The 24,134-nt window shown below is 40.1% G+C and overlaps 1 long non-coding RNA gene across 2 annotated transcripts; it reads right to left on the bottom strand.

Annotated features, from left to right (window-relative positions):
- Nucleotides 1–3,520: 3,520 nt before the first annotated feature.
- LOC128665053 (uncharacterized) lies at nucleotides 3,521–15,341 on the bottom strand. Of its 2 annotated transcripts, none has more exons than XR_008402980.1 (3): nucleotides 14,967–15,341; nucleotides 14,048–14,169; nucleotides 3,521–3,589 (listed from the first exon to the last, which is right to left on the bottom strand). It is a non-coding gene; the product is annotated as an uncharacterized LOC128665053 (long non-coding RNA). The 2 variants fall into 2 exon arrangements; XR_008402981.1 differs by lacking the exon at nucleotides 3,521–3,589 and adding an exon at nucleotides 13,429–13,746.
- Nucleotides 15,342–24,134: the final 8,793 nt, after the last annotated feature.

The raw sequence follows: 24,134 nt of genomic DNA on the forward strand, positions 1-24,134 counted from the left end.
ATGAGTGCGTGTGTGTGTATGTATGAGTCTGTGTGCATGTATGAGTGTGTGTATGTATGACTGAGTGTGTATGTATTAGTGAGTGTGTATGTATGAGGGAGTGTGCATTTATGTATGAGGGAGTGTGTAGGTATGAATGAGTGAGTATGTGAGTGTGTATGTGTGTATATTCAGTGGTATGATTTAGTGGTGAACATTTTTAGTGCCCTCCAATTTTTGACTGTGGTATGTGACCTTCCCCTATATTTTGTTCCTAGTGTCGCAAAATGGTGCCCTGTTCACAAAAAGCTTAAAGGTGTAAATACTTTTAGGATGAATTGGAATGCTGATTGTGAGTTAGACCATGTCCAACAAATGCTCTTTTGGCTGAATAGTCATAAATTCCAAATAACACACTCTAAAATCCTTCCCAGTAGAGTGGTGGCTGTTATACACAGAAAAAATGAAGGTAGCCAGGAGGTGTAAAAGTAAAAATCAACTTTATTAAACATCAACTATAAAATGAACTTACTGGTGTTGGCATAGCGCCGTAGTCATAGTTCTTAAAACAGTACCCTTACACTGAGCTTTAAATACCCCTCCCTGATTTCTGATTGGGTACAGATTTTTCTAAAATCTTAAAGAGACAGGGGTGGGTGGTAAGGGGATATACACAAATTAAGTAATTAGGGAACAATACTAATCTAATACAACAGAGATATCCTGTATATTTTATTGTTTACAACACTTTAAGAAATAAGCGTGATGAGGTATAGTTTATCTCCTAATGCAATTAGATCACATGTTAAACGCAACATAACATAAGTTCTTCTAATTTATATGATATTAGTCAAGCAATTAGCCAAATTTGCAAAATATGCAAAATATGGAAATCAAGGGTTCCATGGTATCAGTCATATTAGCTGTATAGTCCATAAAGCCTTTGCTGTAACTAATATAAATATAAATGATATGTATAAGAAATGGATAACAAGGATAATAATTGTTGAGACGATTAGTCAATAACTGTATCATATCAGATGAAACATTGCATGTCTCACATATATTCATTAACACTTTTACATATTTAAATATACACATATTGCTATTATTGACAACAAATATCCTCATTTGGATAAAATGAGGAATTACTTGTTCACTCAGTAGTTCTTACATGACTAAAGTGTCAAAAATGTCTGAAACCAATACATGTACAACTATAGACAAGTCCCAAACAGAGATACTAACTCCAATAATTTTTGAAATTGTATTTAGAGTTCAGACCAAATGATATCTTGGTCTTGAAGCCTGAATATCTAATACATCTCTTGCCTGGAGAGCAACTGGAATTTATTACCCCCTCTTTTTTGGCTCTTTGATCTTTTCAATGACCATCCATCTCAGGGTGTCACAGTTCTTATTATGTCTGGTCACAAAGTGATTAACCAGTTGTGTATTGCATTTGCCAATATTAATTGTTGACAGGTGCTAACAAATATAGGTACGGACCTCCCTAGTCGTGAGTCCTACATATTGTTGGTTGCACGAAGCACACCACAACAAATACATCAAAAATGTAGACCTGCAGTTTAGGCAAGAGGCCACTGCAAAAGTTACAAATGACTGGAATGATGAGGCCACTTGTACATGCTCACATGGTTTCCATTGTGAGTAGCCACATCTAAATGTTCCTTTATGCAATAGCCAGGATGATGATGGTATGACTGACATTGGTTTTTGAGTTGGGAAGGAGCTACCATACTCCCTATGGACTTGTTTCACCTGTACGAGAATCTGCATCCGTTCTTAACCATGTCTGTCAAACCATCATCCACCAACAGTAATTGGAAGTGTCTTCTAACTATGCCACATATATCATTGTATTGGACTGAAAAATCGGTTACAAAAGTTATTTTCTTTGTTTCAGTTCTTAATTTGTTCTGGTCCAGAAGTAGGCACTTTCTATCCAGGTCTGTTACCTCCCTATGAGCCTTTTCTACAATCTTTTTGTTGTATCCTCTCTCATGTAACCTCTTAGATAGCAAATCTGCTGTTATAGCCATTAAGGGGGGGACCACATTTTAATACCCATGGTTTTTCGAGTTAGATTTCCAACGAGCTTATATAAGTGTTGGCCACATACTTTTGGCCATATAGTATATGTGAGCCTGTAATTCGATGATTGCTGCCACATGATGCAAAGAACAGGGAAATAAAATGATATTTCTACATTTGACAGAAAACAAAATCTACTGTCCATTGAAAGTCAGAGTAAATGATATTGCATTGTCTTTGTAATGTACATTTGCTGATTATGCAATTATACTGTATGTTATGGTCCTTTGACTACTGGGTTGCTTTACCTGCTTTCACTTTATTGAATGATTTTAAGTGTTGAATGACTGAAGATAAGCTATTTTGTTTTTTTCTGGTACATAGCAGCCTAGTAACATAGTAGTTGAAGTTGAAAAAAGACTGTTTAATAGGGTTCAACCTATACAGACCATGCAAATTGACGCTGCAGATGGAACGTTAGAAAGCCGACCCATTTAACACAAACAATAATATGCCTAAATTCTGTTTTTAGCCAGAAATGTATCTAAGCAATTTTAAAATGTATCTAAGCTATTGACATTCACAATTTGATTACTCTTACAGCGAAAAAACATTTATGTTGCTTTATATTAAATCTCCTTTCTTCTAGCCTTAAAGTGTGACCTCTTTTCACAAAAAAAAATGCCTTGGAATAACATATCTTCTGTCAACTCTGTAAATGGGCCTGAATTATATTTGTATAAAATAATCATATCACATTTAAATCCCCTTTTTTCTAGAGTAAACAGGTCCAGTTTGGCTAGCCTCTCCTCATAGTTGAAATCCTCCTTTATTATTTTTGTGGCCCTTCTCTGAACTAAGGAATTTAAACTTTAGTTTTTCTATTTCCTGTAATCCCTTTAATTTATAACCTTCCCTTTCCCCAACTTATTTTCCTTACTTAATAATAAAGACACACACAAATTCTGCCGTTAGAAAAGGTCACTTGTTTACTAATTAACCAAATTATGCCTTTATAGCAATATTATGAGCAATCCTCAAACTGTCAATCATAATAAATCAAATCCAAATCATAAATCCAAATCAACCAAATCAAAATTAAATGCACCAGCATTTGAATAGAAATATGCGACCCCACGTAACCAAGGAGCGTGACCGGGCACAACTCAGGGGTGAAATTACTGGCAAATAGCAGGCCGAGAAATTGGCAGATAAGGAGGGCAAAATGAGTTTGACCAACAGACCACCACTCAATGTCCACGTAGTCTACGGACCTCACCCTATTATCGCCGTACCCACGTGCCAAGCCGCGATATTTACTGCAAAATGAATATGAATGACAGTCATAGTAATGCTCAATTATTTGCAATCAACCAGCTCTGACCGACAGACCACAAGATGATGTCATGCTACATGTGATCATGGCCCATAAGGGGCGAGAACACGGGCGGTCTTATCTTGAATGGCACAATAACCACAGCATTTGCCCCTATCCGTGTTGTTCTGATCGCTCCATACGATGTGACCTCTTCTTTTTGGCAAGCCTTGTTTATATCTAGGGAGGGTGGGAGGGAAAAAAGACAAAATTATTTTTCTGTCCTTGCATTGTGTGCATCAGCTTATATCCCCTTTGCAACCCCTCATCCTAGTGACATCACACATATTAATTCACCAATCCAAGATAGGCCTGACAAACTGCAACTGTACACCTGGCCTACTCCCCCACCCTCTATCTGGCTTACCTAGATTTTCAAACATTGACCTAACTTGGAACAACAAACCACACCTTACGTCCTATTGCTAAACAAGTAAATTCCTTAAGCTATTCCCTTCCTATTCTGTCAGTACACTGTACTAAGGAATTTACATTCCCTGTAATCCCAATAATTTATAACCTTCCCTTTCCCCAACTTATTTTCCTTACTTAATAATAAAGACACACACAAATTTTGGCATAAGAAAAAGTCACTTGTTTATTAACCAAGGAGCGTAACCAAGGAGCGTGACCGCACGCAACTCAGGGGTGAAATTACTGGCAAATAGCAGGCCGAGGGATCTGCAGATTAGGAGGGCAAAATGAGTTTGACCGACAGACCACCACTCAATGTCCCTGTTGTCTACAGACCTCCCCCTATTATTGTTGTACCCACGTGCCAGGCCGCAATATTTACCACCAACAAAAGAGGACCCACTTACTGCCATCACCTCAACAATCCTTGTGACCTTTTCTTACCTCTAAGTAACTTTGTATCACCCTCCTGATGTCTTCGATGAATATTTCGTTACCATCTTTAGAAAAGTGTACTCCATCGCTTCTGTACAGATTCTGGTTCCTGACGCTTATTAATGGGTGCTCTATCACTCTCCCCCTATTTCTTCTATCACCTTTCTACCAGCCTGGTTTACCTTTTTCCTACTCTTGTTTCCACCTTTCTGTGTAACACTATCCTTCCAACAGAATCCAGAAAGGATGCTAGACCAGACTAGTTTGGTCCCCACCCATTATAGCTTAAACCATCTGAATACCTTGCTGACCTGCTCCTGTAGATCGATTAAAGGAACCGAACATATGTCATGCCCACCCAGGTGTATAACTAAATATCGGGTAGATCCCACTTTCTCCTAGAGATCTGTGCTGTCTCCAATAACTGTTTCCATTTCATCACTCTCTTCCCTATCCACCTAATTCCCACTACTTTAGAGCTAAAACCTAAGTTCACTCCCTAAAACAAGCTGCTATATGTTAGAGGTTAAAAGGTTTAGAAAATTTCCAATGAGCAGAAGTATAATAAAGGTTTAGAAATTCATTGAGTGAATATATATGTTTGCACCTTATATATTCACTCAATGGATTTCTAAACCTTTATTATACTTCTGCTCATTGGAAATTTTCTAAACCCTTTAACCTCTAACATATAGCAGCTTGTTTTAGCACTCCCTAATTTATTTGTCCCATTTTTATATTTTGGGTGTTCTTGGAACTAACTCCCGTTTTTTAGGGTAGCCATTCTGTGCTATATATAGGGCTTTTTATTTATTACTAAGTTCACTCCCTGCCTGGTTGCAGCTGTGTGTGAAGCTGCCCAAAGCACATAGGAGTGTCCAATTATCCATACTCTTATGGCTCTACCTAGAATGGACAAACCAAACAATACACTAACATTATCATCACAACTTAAACCACAATCCAAATTTACTTTTTTTTTTACTTTTTATTTATGGGCCTGATGTATTTCCTATATGCATTTGATTTCCACCTCCCCATCTTATTTATCTGCTCTACCGGGGCCCCTGACAATGCCACGCTTGTAGCCACTCCTAAATGAATCAGGAGCCAAATAACTGCTTTTCCATGCTAGCTTCTCCACTACTAATGAAAAAACCCCTTTGAACTGGAACCTGGTTAAACTACTACCATCCTTATGCCTAAAGAACATCACGCCCTTAGCGGGGCCAAACCTAAATAGCTTCTTACATGTGAAACAGGACTATTTTACCCCCTGTTGCTTTAGCCGTTATCCATGCCTCTTTTCCTTCCCTATCTGTCTTTGACCTTTGTATGAATATTAGTAAAGATTCTACAGAAATTCTCACATCCTGCAGTTTTAGGCCCGTCTCATCTGAGTTTTTATTGGGCGCCACCAATTCACTTATCCTCAATGCTGCTGCAAACAATGTAGTTTTAAAAACATCAGTACAAACCCTGCTTAAAGAGTTTACCAAGATCTCTAATCTCTCTGCTGTGATAGGTTCTCTCTTATCTCTAATTTTTTCTTCCCCTGCTGACCAACCTCTTACTACTTTTTTAACTAAGAATCTTTATGTCACGTCTACTTCCTCCCGCACCTGCGCAAAGAATGAAATCCCTGCCATTACAGTGCTTAAGTTGCCTTTCTTGATACCTGCGTGCCTAAATAATACTCACACTAAATACTCTAAAAATATTCACTCTATTTTACCCTTTTTACCCCTTACAAATTCCTTCCAATTCTTCCAATGCTTATTATATGCAGTCCATGTCCACTGATTGTCTGACCAAACTGTTGATGACCTTTAATTGCTCCCAATCTGCCAAAGTGTCAAGGTTAGGTCAGTGGCAATAGTATATATATCACTAAACTTAAAGTTGTGTATGTACCATTTAAGAAACTGTAAGGATGTATGGCTAAATGTTTCTTAAATGTTTTTTAATCTTTGCCTAGGACTTTGAGTGGAAATTTGTAATCAGTGTCTTAGATTACAATACTCAAACTAGGCATTTACCAGTAGTTAGCATTAAGGCATATGATGCAGCTTTAACGAAATGAAGTCTAATAAGTTAGTAGTAAATAAAGCCTCCTTGTAACAATGTGTAGATATAGAGTAGAAGTGAAAAGTCTGACCTGAATCCTAAGATCGAAGATGCGGTACTCACTCACACGCTGGGAGCTGCAGAGTGACTCTGGATGTGAGAGCTGCCCAGGGCCATAGCTGATGACGTCAGTGCTGCTGCACAGGCTGTGTGCGGAGAAGCAGGAGCGCTCTGGTCCGATAAGGAGACAGACTCAGGAGGAGATCAGCAATGAAACTTGAATCAGGTAGGCTTTAGAAGAAGCTCCTTTGTGAGCCCTGCAGTAACTGAAGATCACAAAGTTAAGGCACTGCAAGTTAGTCACGACTTCTAGTATGGAGCAAGTAACTCGGTTGTGAGCTTGAGGCTAGGAATAAACTTAATTAACCAGCAAGGTGTGCTAGTAGGAGGTGCTCTTTAAAGGTACAAGGTCAGTTAAAACAGCAGACAGGAACCCTTACATAGCCCCCCTCCAAAGGAACCACAGCGAGGTTCAGGGTCTGGGGCGATCAGGGTTACGTCTGTGGAAAAGGGAAACCAGTCTAGGAGCCGAAACATTGGAAGCAGGCTCCCAGGAGTCTTCCTCATGACCGAAACCCTTCCAATGGATCAAATAGAATAGAACTCCATGGCGGAGTCTAGAATCCAGGACACTGTGAACTTCATACTCTGTGTCAGAGGCAACTGTGAGGGTCTGGTCATCGGTTCCAGTGTGAGAGGCAGGAGTGTTACATGGTTTGACCAAGGACACATGGAATGTAGGATGTATCTTGAAGGAGGGTGGAAGTTGCAATGTTACTGTCGAAGGGCCATTAACCCGGGTAACGGGGAAAGGACCTAAAAAGAGTTTACCGAGTTTCCTACATGGATAAGGTATCCTAAGATGCTTAGTAGAGAGCCACACACGTTGTCCCACAGTGTATTGTGGAGAGGGTCGGTGCCGGAGATCGTAATACCTACGTTGTGAGGCTTGTGCATGATGGATATGATCACGAATCGAAGAGAAGTTGGCAGCAATGTCATTGACAAGATCATTCACTTGTGGGCAAGGTGTTTTAACTCTAGGTAGGAGGGTGAAATTAGGATGTAAACCATAATTCACATAGAAAGGTGAAGTGCCAGTAGTAGAACTTTGAGTGTTGTTATATGCAAACTCGGCCAGAGGTAAATAAGTGGCCCAAGCATCTTGTTGATGAGAACAGAAACAGCGTAAATACTGCTCGAGCCACTGATTCACCCTCTCTGTCTGACCATTCGTTTGCGGATGGTAAGCAGTGGAAAGTTTCTGCTCTATATGAAGCGCGGTGCACATATTCCTCCAAAACCTAGAGCTGAATTGAGATCCTCTGTCGCTGAGGACTATTTTAGGTATCCCATGGAGTCGCACAACGTTACTAATAAAGAGATCACACAAAATTTTTGAGGTGGGTAAGGAGGAAATTGGTACAAAGTGTGCCATCTTTGAAAAAAGATCTGTTACCACTAGTATGGTGGTGTAGTTACATGATTGGGGTAAGTCAACAATAAAATCCATAGAAACTGCCTCCCAGGGAATTTGTGGAACTGGTAGTGGTTGTAGGAGCCCCACAGGAAGTTGTCGTGAAGGTTTAGTTGTAGCACATACTATACATTGAGTAAGATATTGTTTTATATCCTGATGTAAAGTTGGCCACCAGAAAGATCTCTTGAGCAATTCCGTAGTTTTATCCCTACCCATATGTCCTGCAAGGGGGGACTCATGAACAGATTTAAGAACAGAAAGTCTTAAATTAGGAGGAATATATAACTTCCCTTCCTTGCATAGGAAGCCGTTAGGGTTGCAGGTGAGATCCGCATGTGGTGCTGAAGAGTCCTTGGCGATTGCGTCCTTCAGAACAGATGTTAGATCTGATAGAACCCCTAGGATGCAGTCCTTAGGAATGACAGTGGCAGGTGTATTGAGATTTTCTGGTTTAGAATCTCACCTGGAAAGTGCGTCGGCCTTGCCATTTCTTGCCCCCGGTCTATAAGTAATAATGTAATGGAAACGGGAGAAGTACAAACTCCAGCGTAATTGTATGGAGGATAGGGTTCGGTTGGATTGCAGGTATTGCAAGTTCTTATGGTCGGTATAGATAACCGTTGGTTGTGCAGCCCCCTCCAGCAGATGTCTCCAATGGTCGAAGGAACATTTTATTGCTAACAACTCCTTTTCGCCCACGGGATAGTTTAACTCCGCCGGTTGCATGAGTCTGGAAAAGAAGGCTACAGGGTGCAATGGATCCTTGAATGATTTCCTTTGGGAGAGAACTGCGCCTATGCGCCTATGGCGAATTCTGAGGCGTCAACCTCTAAAATAAACTTTTTCTCTAGATCAGGGTACTGCAGGATAGGTGCAGTGGTGAATTTACGTTTCAGTAAATCAAATACCGTTTGAGTTTCTTTTGACCACTTGAAAGCTAGGTTTAACTTAGTGAGTTCATTGAGTGGTTTAGTGATGGATGCAAACCCTGGGATAAATTTTCTATAATAATTTGAGAACCCCAAGAACCGTTGTACATCTTTCCTAGAATGGGGTACAGGCCAATCCAAAATTGCTTGGACCTTATCATCCTGCATCTTAATACCCTCAGGGGTTATATCATAACCTAAGAAAGTTATGTTGTTGGACTCAAATATGCATTTCTCTAACTTGGCATATAGATTGTTCTTACGTAATCTAGTTAGTACTTCCTTTACATGGATTCTGTGTTGATCAAGATTTTGAGAATAGATCAGGATGTCGTCAAGATAGACAACTACAAAAACATCTAGTATATCCCTGAAAAGATCATTAATCAAACACTGAAATATTGCTGCGGCATTGCATAGACCGAATGGCATCACTGTATATTCGAATAGCCCATATCTAGTCCGAAAAGCAGTGAGCCATTCGTCGCCAGCTCTCATTCGTATTAGATTATAGGCTCCTCGAAGATCCAATTTTGTGAAAATCGAGGCCCCCTTAATCTTTCTATTAACTCAGGTATTAATGGGAGTGGATACCGATTTTTCCTAGTACGCCTGTTTAACTCCCTTAGTCAATAATGGGTCTCAATGTACCATCTTTGTTGGTAACGAAAAATATGCCTGCACCTGCTGGGGATGTGCTAGGTCTTATAAAGCCTTTCTTAAGATTTTCGTCAATGTAATTTTTTAGGTGTTCTAGCTCTGGTTTAGAGAGGGGGTAAATGTGTCCATATGGGATTGAGACCCCTGGGAGCAAATCAATAGGACAGTCGTAGTCTCTATGGGGGGGGTAATTTTTCAGCATCTTTTTTGTTAAACACATCAGAGAAATCAGCATACTGTTGGGGTAGAATATTATCATGAACCTGTAACATAACTGAGTCAGAAGATTTTTGTTCACCATCAGTGAATTGTGGAAAAGTTAAACTAAGATTACTCCAATCCACAGATGGTTTATGTGTTCTTAACCAGTCTATACCAAGTATTATATCAAACATTTTGGAGATTATCACATCAAATGTGAGTATTTCTGTGATGTGTGTGCATGATGTTACCTGTAAGGATGTTGTCTGGTGTGTAACAGGACCTGATTTAAGCATGGTGCCATCAATAACCTTCACAGAGACCGGTAGATGCTTACACACAAGGGGTATTTTATTTTGTTTGACAAAAGCTTGATCAACAAAATTTCTGCTAGACCCAGTATCGACAATGGCTTCAGTGGTTATCCGTACTTGGTCCCACTGTAAAGTAATAGGAATGGTCAGGTATGAGGGTTTAATAACTTTCATTAAATAAGATTCTGTAGAATCAATCAACCTACCCTTCTTATTTTTTTGTGAGGACAGGACAGTCCTTGACTTCATGTGAGGGGCTGGCACAATACATGCACAGACTGTGCAGTTTCCTTCTGGATTTTTCTTGCATGGTTAGGGGTCCTTTCATAAACCAATGTCCATAGGTTGAGGAGTATCCTTACTAGAGTAGGCTACAGTGGATGATAAACTCCTTGTACTGTTAGCTTTCTCAGAACGGCGTTCCCTAAGACGTCTGTCAATATTGATAGTAAGGGTAAACAAGTCCTCTAATGAATCCGATATACCTGTGCGTGAGAGTTCATCTTTAATTTCCTCTGATAAACCTAAACGATACTGAGTTTTGAGAGAGACCTCATTCCATTCGGAATCACGAGCTGAGATCTTAAATTGCGTTATGTAGTTCTCTACAGGGTTCTTTCTCTGTTTGAGAGACCTGAGAGTATTCTCTGCTGAGACCTGCTTAAAAGGATCATCATAAAGCACAGACATCTGATTGAAGAAAGCAGATAAGGACCCTAAAATGGAATCTTCATTCTCAAAAAAAAGTGTCTGCCCAGGCCCTTGGCTCCCTCCTCAGATAGGATATGACTGTGAGCACTCTAGACCTTTCGGTTGGATAAGTGCGAGGCTTCATTTCAAAGAGTAGCAGACATGAATTCCTAAACTCTCTGAATCTTGATCTGTCTCCAGAGAACTTCTCTGGGGGGGAGACCATGGGTTCTGGGGTTGTTTCTACAGAGGTAGCTTTGGGTGTGAGAGTCTCCCTTAGACAGGCTTTCAATGCCTGATTTTCTACCTGTAGTTCATGGAAGGAGCTAGAAAGAGCTTCCAATCTATCAGAGAGTACCTGAACCTTGTCACTTAATTGGTCTTGTTCCATGACGTAATATATGTAGGATTATACAGTGTATACAAACACAAAATCCTTCCTTCTGGCTGGTTAATTCTGTCAAGGTTAGGTCAGTGGCAATACTATAAATATCACTAAACTTAAAGTTGTGTATGTACCATTTAAGAAACTGTAAGGATGTATGGCTAAATGTTTCTTAAATGTTTTTTAATCTTTGCCTAGGACTTTGAGTGGAAATTTGTAATCAGTGTCTTAGATTACAATACTCAAACTAGGCATTTACCAGTAGTTAACATTAAGGCATATGATGCAGCTTTAACGATATGAAGTCTAATAAGTTAGTAGTAAATAAAGCCTCCTTGTAACAATGTGTAGATATAGAGTAGAAGTGAAAAGTCTGACCTCAATCCTGAGATCGAAGATGCGGTACTCACTCACACGCTGGGAGCTGCAGAGTGACTCTGGATGTGAGAGCTGCCCAGGGCCGTAGCTGATGACGTCAGCGCTGCTGCACAGGCTGTGTGCGGAGAAGCAGGAGCGCTCTGGTCCGATAAGGAGATGGACTCAGGAGGAGATCAGCAATGAAACTTGAATCAGGTAGGCTTTAGAAGGAGCTGCTTCGTGAGCCCTGCAGTAACTGAAGATCACAAAGTTAAGGCACTGCAAGTTAGTCACGACTTCTAGTATGGAGCAAGTAACTCGGTTGTGAGCTTGAGGCTAGGAATAAACTTAATTAACCAGCAAGGTGTGCTAGTAGGAGGTGCTCTTTATAGGGAGCATCTTAAAGGTACAAGGTCAGTTAAAACAGCAGACAGGAACCCTTACACAAAGATAAACGGGGCAATCCTCACCTTTCTGTTCCACATTAGGTGCAAACTTCCTAAAGGTCTCCCATTTAAACCTTGACAAAGCATCAGCTACAACATTGTTAACTCCTAGTATGTGCTTAGCCCTAAAGTTTATATTGACATATATATGTAAACATTTCAAAACTACATGCTGCACAAATGCTATGACCTCAGGGGATGATGCTGATAGGTTATTCACCCCTCTATTGTCAGCATCTGTATATAACTGGAATTTGTTATCTATCACCTTCTGTTTCCAAATCCTAATGCCATTAAAATTACTTAGGAAACTATCCCATACTTTTAAATCCCCTTTCAATTGATTGTTCAGTCGGATCATGTGACTAGGCTTTACCACCCCCTTGGTGCTCACTTCCAACCACCTTTTAAAGATTCTTCCCGCTGTTATCACCCTGCATGCAACTTTAACAGTCCCAATAATCTCTGCATCTCCCTAAGTGATACCTTCCTTTTATCAATAACTTGCTTTATGGCCTCCCTCATCTTTACAACTTTATCTTGGGGTAATCTGCACTGCTGATTCACTGAATCAATCCCTATGCCTAAAGAGGATAACTTAGAACAGGGACCCTCTGATTTGTCCCCTACCACTGGAACCCCCATCTCCAAAAATGCTTTCAGGAATACACTAAGAACTCTGTCACATTCTCCTGTACCCTTTCTACCCACTACCATGAAGTCATCAAGGTAATGCACAATATTACTCTCATCTGCCCTTCTCTCAACCAGCCAATGCAAAAAAGTGCTGAACATTTCAAAATATACACAAGATAGAGCACACCCCATAGGCAAACATTTGTCGATATAGAATTTGCCCTCAAATTTGCAACCCATCAAAACAAAACTTTTTGTGGGTTTATAGGTAGTAATCTGAATGCAGATTCTATATCTACTTTTGCTAAGTCAGCACCCTGGCCTTCCAACCTAACCAAATTTACTGCCTGATCAAATGGCTGATAGGATACTGATACCTCTTCCCTACTGATTGCGTCATTTACTGACTGACCTTTGGGGTAGGATAAGTGCTAAATCATTCTGAATTTACCAGCCTCTTTTTTGGGCACCACTCCCAACGGTGATATTACCAAATTCTTAAGTGGTTTGTCATTAAAGGGGCCTGCCATCCTTCCTAAGGCTACCTCCTTCCCCAATTTCTCCCTCAAAACTTCTGGTAATTCTGGTAAGACTTCAGATTTCTTGTCTTTATTGCCCCATTTACCCCCCCCCCTTGAATAGGGAGACTGAAACCAAATCTCAACCCTTCTTGCAATTTTTCCCTATCTTTAACTTCAGAGTATACATCTAATTCCTCTATTCTATTTATGTTCAGTGCCGTGGCTATTCCCATCTCCATTCCCCATGAACCTTGCTGTGTTCCGAAAGAAATTATTTTTTCCACCCTCTGTCTTCCTGCATTCCAGCCTTGTGTAATTACCAGCACAATGTCTCCAAACATGCTTATATTTGCACAACGGGCCCCTATCACAGCACTTGTCATTGAATGCCCAGCATTCCCTCACCTCTTGCCTACCTGTCCTCATCAACTGGGGATTTCTGGGCCCCTGGCCTTCTGCTAACTTCACTAAACGAGACCACATGTCAATCACTTTAACCCCAAAATTCTTTCTGCCCTTACCCCCTGTCGCCATGTTACCTTTCCTGAATTTCTCGTCATAGTCCTTCCATGAGAACCCCCCTTATGCCGTGTAACAATCGGAAATCAAATGCAAATACCTCATCATCCCTTTTGTCTGTTTGGGGTGAGCCTCTATAGCAAAACCTTCAACTCATTCAGCAAAATAAGTATTTCTCTTGCTCTTTGTCTCCTCACCCCTGGATTTGATTGCCAACGCGTACCTAGTAATATTAAACGAATCAAGAAATTTTCCTTTCTGTGCTTTCTGAAACATTTTTTACTTTAAATATGCTACTAAATGAACCTGCTTAGTGCCACTGCTTTCGTTATCAAACCCCTCATCCCCTTTACTATCCTCATCCTCTGATTCTTTCATACATCCCCCTTGACCCAGCTTAGCTGAAATTTTTCGTACTATTTTTTATATTTTCTTATTTGGGCCCTTTGCCCCTACTTCTGAATCTGAATCAGAATTGGTGTCAGAACTATCTGATGACATTGCAGTAAAAATCCTCTTCTTACCATTCTTGTGTGCTCCTTCCTGCTTGTTTGGCTGTTCTCTTCCCAAGCAGTTCCTTGCTGGTTCTTTGCTGCTAGTGATCTCTCCTATCTGCGTCCATTCCCTGGATACTTATTCCCTCAGCCTGTGGATATAGTCGGTTATTCACTGCACATTGTTTCACATTATATGTATCATCTACCTTAACATATTAGTTACCATCACTGCCCCTCAAAATGTTATCATTATGTAATGGCTGATTCACATATGCGCTATTGTTACTTTGCCTAATATCCCTGCTATTCTCTAAATAAGCACTGGCTCTATAGTTATGCCTGCTAATACAGTTTTCCTGAACCCCATCCTGAGAAAAAACTTCCGTACTCATGACAACACATTTCCCCATATCCATATCAGACTGACTGTTACCAGACCCACCTGGATTCACAAAACCCCTGAGCACATTAATCGGAGGAGCCCACCTCAGCTCCGCAGCAGCACTGTTAGATTGATACGCCTGCACAGGCGCCAGCTGAATTTTGGAGCTACCCATAGCCTTATGAGATGATTTGTGCTCTATTGGTAATTGCGGGGAAAAATACTGACCCATACTCCTACCACGCCACCCCGCGCACGCTACTGACGTATAATGGTGGCGGAGAGGAAAATACCCATGGTGACCACATGATCCCTAGTAGGTTCACTGCCAGTCCCAGCACCTGGGCGCTTGGAAAAACTCTCCCCCTGGCCAAGAGGTACGGGCAGAGGGGAATTTTAAAGGCAATGATCTAGCACTGCTCGGTGGATGAGAAGAGGTGATGCTGATAGCATAACTCTAGGATTAGCAAAACCCAGGGATCTTACTAGGGAAGGGGGAGGCATGGGAGAAAATTGAGGGGCCTGAAGGAGATTCTCTTTATTAGCATGGGGCAAATTTCCTACCGTGGTGTGGTTGTTTACTCCTTGAGAATCCTTGCCAGCTTCCTTCACTGTAGCCATCCTCCTCTTCTTAGACTTTCTCTCCTCCCTTGCTGCACTTCCACTCCACATGTTCTTGCTGACCATATACATTTTAGGTATCTTCCTGCTTCTAGTGGTCATCCTGCTGGATCTACACTGTAACAGTAGCAAACCTGTAAGTACAAAAAACATAAAATTATTTTACTGCCCTTGCATTGTGTGCATCAGCTTATATCCCCTTTGCAACCCCTCCTCCTAGTGACATCACACATATTAATTCACCAATCCAGGACAGGACTGACAAACTGCAACTGTACACCTGGCCTACTCCCCCAAGCCCTATCTGGCTTACCTAGTTTTTCAAATAATGACCTAGCTTGGAGCAACAAACCACACTTTACTTCCCATTGCTAACAAAGTAAAATCCTTAAGCTGTTCCCTTAAGAGTAGAGGTTTGGCTATGACAGTGCTAAATTTCCTTAGAGCCCTTGTTTGTATTCCATCTGAATCTAGAGTTTTATGTACCTGGATATTATCCATTTTTTCTTATATCACCTGGAGATAACCAAGTTATTGGTATGGGCTTTTATGTTCTAGCTTGTTTCTATGTTTCTCTTATTTGTTCCTCTCTTGTGTATGCCAAAGAAATGGTTTAGCAGTTCAGCATTCCCGCATTTCACTGTTAATCATAGTACCCTTCTCACATTTGAATGTACATATATTTCCCCTTCTTAGATTTTTTTGTCATTTATATACTTAAAGATCCTTTCAGATTTGTCGTAGAATACTTTGCATTTGATGTATCATTTTAAATATTGGCTAATTTGATTGATCTTTTGCACACTTTGCTACATTCCTTATATACCTGGGATGATGAGTCTGTACTATTTTATTGTATCTGTTGTAATGTATTTGCTGGGTCATAACCTTACTTATAAACTCATGGCCAGAAAGAAATGTATTGAATTAACACAGTGAGGAAACAAATATGTCATTTAAATTAATAAAACTGGTGTATATTCCAATTTGCGTTACTTAGATATTTTAAGTCTTAAAGGGACACTGAACCCAATTTTTTTTATTTTGTGATTCAGATAGAGCATGCGATTTTAAGCAACTTTCTAATTTACTCCTATTATCAATTTTTCTTCGTTCACTTGCTATCTTTATTTGAAAAAGAAGGCATCTAAGCTTCTTTTTAGTTCAGAACTCTTGAAAGCACTTTATTATTGATGGATGGCTTTATCCACCAATCAGCAAGAACAACCCAGGTTGTTCACCTAAAATGGGCCGGCATCTAAACTTACATTCTTGCATTTCAAATAAAGATACCAAGAGAATGAAGAAAATTTGATAATAGGAGCAATTTAGAAAGTTGCTTAAAATTTCATGCTCTATCTGAATCACAAAAGAAAAAATTTGGGTTCAGTGTCCCTTTAAGATAGACTAGAAAAGACAGTCCTATACACAATTGTTTATAAGTAGTGCAGCTTAAGGTAGTAGTTAAAATGTAACTTTTATATACAAAAATTTAAATTAGAAGAACAATAAGGGGGTCGATCCGATAAAAATCGTCGCCCGCAAAAGCTGGCGACGCCAATATTTGCGTGGGTTTGGTATCCTATATACGGCATAACCTAGAAGTTACGCACGTATATTTCTGCCGTCGCCCGTAGTTTTTTGGGCCATAGGCAGGTATACCAAACCCGCGCAGTTTGGTATCCAATATACAGCGTAAGGACTTACGTGGCGAAAATGGAGATATCTTACTCCATTTTCACCTCGCCACAAAAAGCAGCAGTAAGAAGCCTTACGCTGACTATTGGAGCCCTGTAACTCTCTAAACTAGCTGCTAAATAAACCTAACACCTAACGCATGCGCAATGTCTATCTAACTGTCAACCGCGATCTGCTAAATAAAACCTAACACCTAACGCATGCGCAATGTCTATCTACCTGTCAACCGCGATCTGCTAAATAAAACCTAACACCTAACGCATGCGCAATGTCTATCTACCTGTCAACCGCGATCCCCCGTCGCAATCCCTAATAAAGTATTTAACCCCTAAACCGCCGCCATCTACATAAACTAACCCCCTACTGTGAGCCCCTAAAACCGCCGCCATCTACCTGATCTATCCCCTAATCTGACCCCTTACACCGCCGACAGCTATATTAATATTATTAACCCCTAATCTAATATCCATAAAGTAATAAACTCTATTACCAGCCCTTAAAAGGGCCTTTTGCGGGGCTTTGCCCCAAAGTTAACAGCTCTTTTGCCCTATAACCTGCCCTCCCTACACCGCCGCACCTATATTAATGGTATTAACCCCTAATATAAGCCCCTTACACCGCCGCCATCTATATTAAAATTATTAACCCTTAATTTAATCTACCTACCCCGCCGCCAGCTATATTATCTATATTAACCCTAAGTATATTATAGTTAATATAGTTATTACATTATAAATATTAACTATATTAACCCTAATTATATTAGGGTTAATATAGTTAATATAGTTACTATAGTATTTATATTAACTATATTAACTCTATCTAACCCTAACACCCCTAACTAAATTCTTATTAAATAAATCTAATTTATATTATAAACTAAAATATTCCTATTTAAATCTAAATACTTACCTATAAAATAAACCCTAAGATAGCTACAATATAATTAATAATTACATTGTAGCTATGTTAGGGTTTATATTTATTTTACAGGTACATTGTTAATTATTTTAACTAGGTATAATAGCTATTAAATAGTTATTACCTATTTAATAGCTACCTAGGTAAAATAATTACCCAATTACCTGTAAAATAAATCCTAACCTAAGTTACAAATACACCTACACTATCAATAAATTAAATAAACTACAAATATCTATCAAAAAATACAATTAAACTAAACTAAACTAAATTACAAAAAACAAACACTAAATTACAAAAAATAAAAAAAAGATTACAAGATTTTTAAGCTAATTACACCTATTCTAAGCCCCCTAATAAAATAATAAAGCCCCCCAAAATAAAAAAAATTCCCTACCCTATTCTAAATTAAGAAAAGTTCAAAGCTCTTTTACCTTACCAGCCCTTAAAAGGGCCTTTTGTGGGGGCATGCCCCAAAGAAAACTGCTCTTTTGCCTGAAAAAAAAAAACACAATACCACCACCCACATACCCCTAATCTAACCAAAACCCCCCTTAAATAAACCTAACACTACCCCCCTGAAAATCTCCCTACCTTGTCTTCAATACACCGGGCCGAACTGCTCATCCTACGGCGGTGTAGGGGGATTAGATTAGGGGTTAATACATTTATTATAGGTGGCCGCGGTGTAGGGGGATGTAGATTGTAGGCAAAAGAGCAGTTTACTTTGTGACAAAGCCCCGCCAAAAGCCCTTTTAAGGGCTGGCAAAAGAGCTGAATTCTTTGGGGCATGCCCTGCAAAAAGCCCTTTTAAGGGCTGGCAAAAGAGCTGTTACTTTGGGGCAATGCCACGCAAAAAGCACTTTTCAGGGCTATTTGTAGGGTTAGACTTAGGTTTAGTGGTAGGGATAGTTTAGTATTTTAGGGGTTAAATAATTTAATATAGATGGCGGCGGGGTAGGGGATTAGATTAGGGGTTAATAATTTTAAAATAGATAGCGGCGGGGTAGGGGCTCACTTTAGGGGTTAGGTAAGGTAGATGGCGGCGGTGTTAGGGGCTCACTTTAGGGGGTTATAGATTTAATATAGCTGGCGGCGGTTTAGGGGTTAAAAACTTTATTAGGTAGCAGCGGGCTCCGGGAGCGGCGGTTTAGGGGTTAATACATATTTTATTGTCAGGCTAGTGAGGGGGGATAGCGGATAGAGGGTTAGACGTGTCGGGCTATGTTAGGGAGGCGTGTTAGACTTGTCGGGCTATGTTAGGGAGGCGTGTTAGACAGTGCGGGTGATTTAGACTTTAGTCAGGTTTTGTAGGCGCCGGCAGTTTCTAACGTGCCGTAAGTCACTGGCGACACCAGAAATTTGTACTTGCACAGATTTCTGGACATCGCTGGTTTGTCAGACTTACGGCACTTTAGCATCTGACGGCGCCGTATATGGGATAGCTCGAGTTGCGAGCTGAAACTGCGGGCGACGCGGGTTCCCTTGCTTGCGCCGCAAACTACGCCGTTTATCGGATCGCGCCCAAGATGTTAGCTAAGCTAATTATTAGACACACACATTGTAACTGCATCTATTAAATAATTTAAAAACCCTTTGTTCCTGCCTCACAATTATTATTACCACCAGATTTCAGATATATATATTTAGACAGCAATATCCTTATATTAAAGATGTGATAATATCCCAAATATATGGGGATAATATATTAGCAGAGTTAGGTAATAAGTTAAAGTGCTCCTGCCTATGAGATAGAAGCTGAAACAGTAACAAACAGATGCCTAGATTACGAGTCTTGCGTTAGACTTAAAAAGCAGCGTTGAGGGGTCCCAACGCTGCTTTTTAACGCCTGCTGGTATTACAAGTCTGGCAGGTACAGGTGTACTGCTCACTTTTTTTCTGTGATTTTAGCAAACCGCAAATCCCCTTACGTCAATTGCGTATCCTATCTTTTTAATGGGATTTTCCTAACGCCGGTATTACGATTGCTTGAAAAAGTGAGCTGTACAGCCTCTCCTGTCAAGACTTCTACCGCATTTTAAAGTCAGTAGTTAAGAGTTTTATGGGCTAACGCCGTAACATAAAACTCTTAACTAAAGTGCTAAAAGTACACTAACACCCATAAACTACATATTAACCCCTAAACCGAGCCCCCCCCCCCGCGCATCACAAACACTTAACTAAAATGTTTAACCCCTAATCTGCGGACCGGACATTGCCGCCACTTTAATAAATATATTAACCCCTAAACCTCCGCACTACCGCCTCGCAAACACTAGTTAAATATTATTAACCCCTAATCTGCCGTCCTTAACATCGCCGCCACCTACCTAAATTTATTAAGCCCTAATCTGCCGCCCTCAACGTCGCCGCTACTATATTAAATGTATTAACCCCTAAATCTAAATCTAACCCTAACACCCCCCTAACATAAATATAATTTAAAAAAATCTAAATAAAATTCCTAAAATTAATTAAATTATTCCTATTTAAAACTAAATACTTACATGTAAAATAAACCCTAAGCTAGCTACAATATAACTAATTGTTACATTGTCGCTAGCTTAGGGTTTATTTTTATTTTACAGGCAACTTTGTATTTATTTTAACTAGGTAGAATAGTTATTAAATAGTTATTAACTATTTAATAACTACCTAGTTAAAATAAGTACAAATTTACCTGTAAAATAAACCCTAACCTATGTTACAATTACACCTAACACTACACTATAATTAAATTAATTACCTAAACTAACTACAATTAATTACAATTAAATTAAATACACAAAATTACGAGAAAAAAAACAAACACTAAATTACAGAAAATAAAAAAGAAATTACAAATTTTTAAACTAATTACACCTAATCTAATCCCCCTAATAAAATAAAAAAGCCCCCCAAAATAAAAAAATTCCCTACCCTATACTAAATTACAAATAGACCTTAAAAGGACATTTTGCGGGGCATTGCCCCAAAGTAAACAGCTCTTTTCCTGTAAAAACAAATACAATACCCCCCCACATAAAAACCCACCACTCACACACCCAACCCTACTCTATAACCCACCCTACTCCCCCTTAATAAAACCTAACACTACCCCCTTGAAGATCACCCTATCTTGAGCCGTCTTCACCCAGCCGGGCACAAGTGGATCTCAAGACCGGCAGAAGTCTTCATCCGATCCGACCAGAAGAGCACATCCAGACCGGCAGAAGTCTTCATCCGATCTGGCCAGAAGAGGACATCCAGACTGGCAGAAGTCTTCATCCAGGTGGCATCTTCTATCTTCTTCCATCCGGAGCGGGTCCATCTTGAAGACATCCGACGCGGAGCATCCTCTTCCATCCGACGGTGACTGAAGAATGAAGGTTCCTTTAAGTGACGTCATCCAAGATGGTGTCCCTTCATTTCCAATTGACTGATAGAATCCTATCAGCCAATCGGAATTAAGGTAGGAAAAATCCTATCGGCTGATGCAATCAGCCAATAGAATTGAAGTTCAATCCTATTGGCTGATCCAATAAGCCAATAGGATTGAGCTTGCATTCTATTGGCTGTTCCAATCAGCCAATAGAATGCAAGCTCAATTCTATTGGCTGATTGCATCAGCCAATAGGATTTTTCCTACCTGGATGAAGACTTCTGCAGGTCTGGATGTCCTCTTCTGGCCGGATTGGATGAAGACTTCTGCCGGTCTGGAGGTCCACTTGTGCCCGGCTGGGTGAAGTGGGTGGTGGGTTTTAATGTTGGGGGGGTATTGTATTTTTTTTTCACGTAAAAGAGCTGATTACTTTGGGGCAATGCCCCGCAAAAGGCCCTTTTTTTATTTTGGGGGGCTTTTTTATTTTATTAGGGGGATTAGATTAGGTGTAAATAGTTTAAAAATTTGTAATTTCTTTTTATTTTCTGTAATTTAGTGTTTTTTTTCGTAATTTAGTTTATTTAATTTAATTGTAATTAATTATAGTTAGTTTAGGTAATTAATTTAATTATAGTGTAGTGTTAGGTGTAATTGTAACTTAGGTTAGGGTTTATTTTACAGGTAAATTTGTACTTATTTTAACTAGGTAAATACAAAGTTGCCTGTAAAATAAAAATAAACCCTAAGATGGCTACAATGTAACTATTAGTTATATTGTAGCTATCTTAGGCCTAGATTTGGAGTTCGGCGGTAGCCGTCAAAACCAGCGTTAGAGGCTCCTAACGCTGGTTTTGGCCGCCCGCTGGTATTTGGAGTCAGTGATTAAAGGGTCTAACGCTCACTTTTCAGCCGCGACTTTTCCATACCGCAGATCCCCCTACGCCATTTGCGTATCCTATCTTTTCAATGGGATCTTTCTAACGCCGGTATTTAGAGTCGTTTCTGAAGTGAGCGTTAGAGCTCTAACGACAAAACTCCAGCCGCCTGAAAATAGCAGGAGTTAAGAGCTTTCTGGCTAACGCCGGTTCATAAAGCTCTTAACTACTGTACCCTAAAGTACACTAACACCCATAAACTACCTATGTACCCCTAAACCGAGCTCCCCCCACATCGCCGACACTCGATTAAAAATTTTTAACCCCTAATCTGCCGACCGCCACCTACGTTATACTTATGTACCCCTAATCTGCTGCCCCTAACCCCGCCGACCCCTGTATTACATTTATTAACTCCTAACCTGCCCCCCACAACGTCGCCGCCAGCTACTTAAAATAATTAACCCCTAATCTTCCGACCGCAAAGCGCCGCCACCTACGTTATCCCTATGTACCCCTAATCTGCTGCCCCTAACACCGCCGACCCCTATATTATATTTATTAACCCCTAATCTGCCCCCCTCAACGTCGCCGACACCTGCCTACACTTATTAACCCCTAATCTGCCGAGCGGACCTGAGCGCTACTATAATAAAGTTATTAACCCCTAACCCGCCTCACTAACCCTATCATAAATATTATTAACCCCCTAATCTGCCCTCCCTAACATCGCCGACACCTACCTTCAATTATTAACCCCTAATCTGCCGACCGGAGCTCACCGCTATTCTAATAAATGGATTAACCCCTAAAGCTAAGTCTAACCCTAACACTAACACCCCCCTAACTTAAATATAATTTACATCTAACGAAATAAATTAACTCTTATTAAATAAATGATTCCTATTTAAAGCTAAATACTTACCTGTAAAATAAATCCTAATATAGCTACAATATAAATTATAATTATATTATAGCTATTTTAGGATTAATATTTATTTTACAGGCAACTTTGTAATTATTTTAACCAGGTACAATAGCTATTAAATAGTTAAGAACTATTTAATAGTTACCTAGTTAAAATAATAACAAATTTACCTGTAAAATAAATCCTAACCTAAGATATAATTAAACCTAACACTACCCTATCAATAAAATAATTAAATAAACTACCTACAATTAACCTAACACTACACTACCAAAATAAAAAATCCCCTACCCTATTCTAAATTAAAAAAGTTACAAGCTCTTTTACCTTACCAGCCCTGAACAGGGCCCTTTGCGGGGCATGCCCCAAGAATTTCAGCTCTTTTGCCTGTAAAAGAATAAATACAATACCCCCCCCCAACATTACAACCCACCACCCACATACCCCTAATCTAACCCAAACCCCCCTTAAATAAACCTAACACTAAGCCCCTGAAGATCTTCCTACCTTGTCTTCACCATCCAGGTTCACCGATCCGTCCTGAAGAGCTCCTCCGATGTCCTGATCCAAGCCCAAGCGGGGGGCTGAAGAGGTCCATGATCCGGTCAAAGTCTTCATCCAAGCGGGGCAGAAGAGGATCTTCCATCCGATTGAAGTCATCATCCAGGCGGCATCTTCTATGGTCTTCCATCCGGAGTGAAGCGACAGGATCCTGAAGACCTCCAGCGCGGAACATCCATAAATTATATTTAAGTTAGGGGGGTGTTAGTGTTAGGGTTAGACTTAGCTTTAGGGGTTAATCCATTTATTAGAATAGCGGTGAGCTCCGGTCGGCAGATTAGGGGTTAATAATTGAAGGTAGGTGTCGGCGATGTTAGGGAGGGCAGATTAGGGGTTAATACTATTTATGATAGGGTTAGTGAGGCGGATTAGGGGTTAATAACTTTATTATAGTAGCGCTCAGGTCCGCTCGGCAGATTAGGGGTTAATAAGTGTAGGCAGGTGTCGGCGACGTTGAGGGGGGCAGATTAGGGGTTAATAAATATAATATAGGGGTCGGCGATGTTAGGGCAGCAGATTAGGGGTACATAGGGATAACGTAGGTTGCGGCGGTTTACGGAGCGGCAGATTAGGGGTTAAAAAAATATGCAGGGGTCAGCGATAGTGGGGGCGGCAGATTAGGGGTTAATAAGTGTAAGGTTAGGGGTGTTTAGACTCGGGGTACATGTTAGAGTGTTAGGTGCAGACGTAGGAAGTGTTTCCCCATAGGAAACAATGGGGCTGCGTTAGGAGCTGAACGCTGCTTTTTTGCAGGTGTTAGGTTTTTT

Source organism: Bombina bombina, chromosome 6, assembly GCF_027579735.1.
Source record: "Bombina bombina isolate aBomBom1 chromosome 6, aBomBom1.pri, whole genome shotgun sequence".
NCBI classification, from domain to species: Eukaryota; Metazoa; Chordata; class Amphibia; order Anura; family Bombinatoridae; genus Bombina; species Bombina bombina.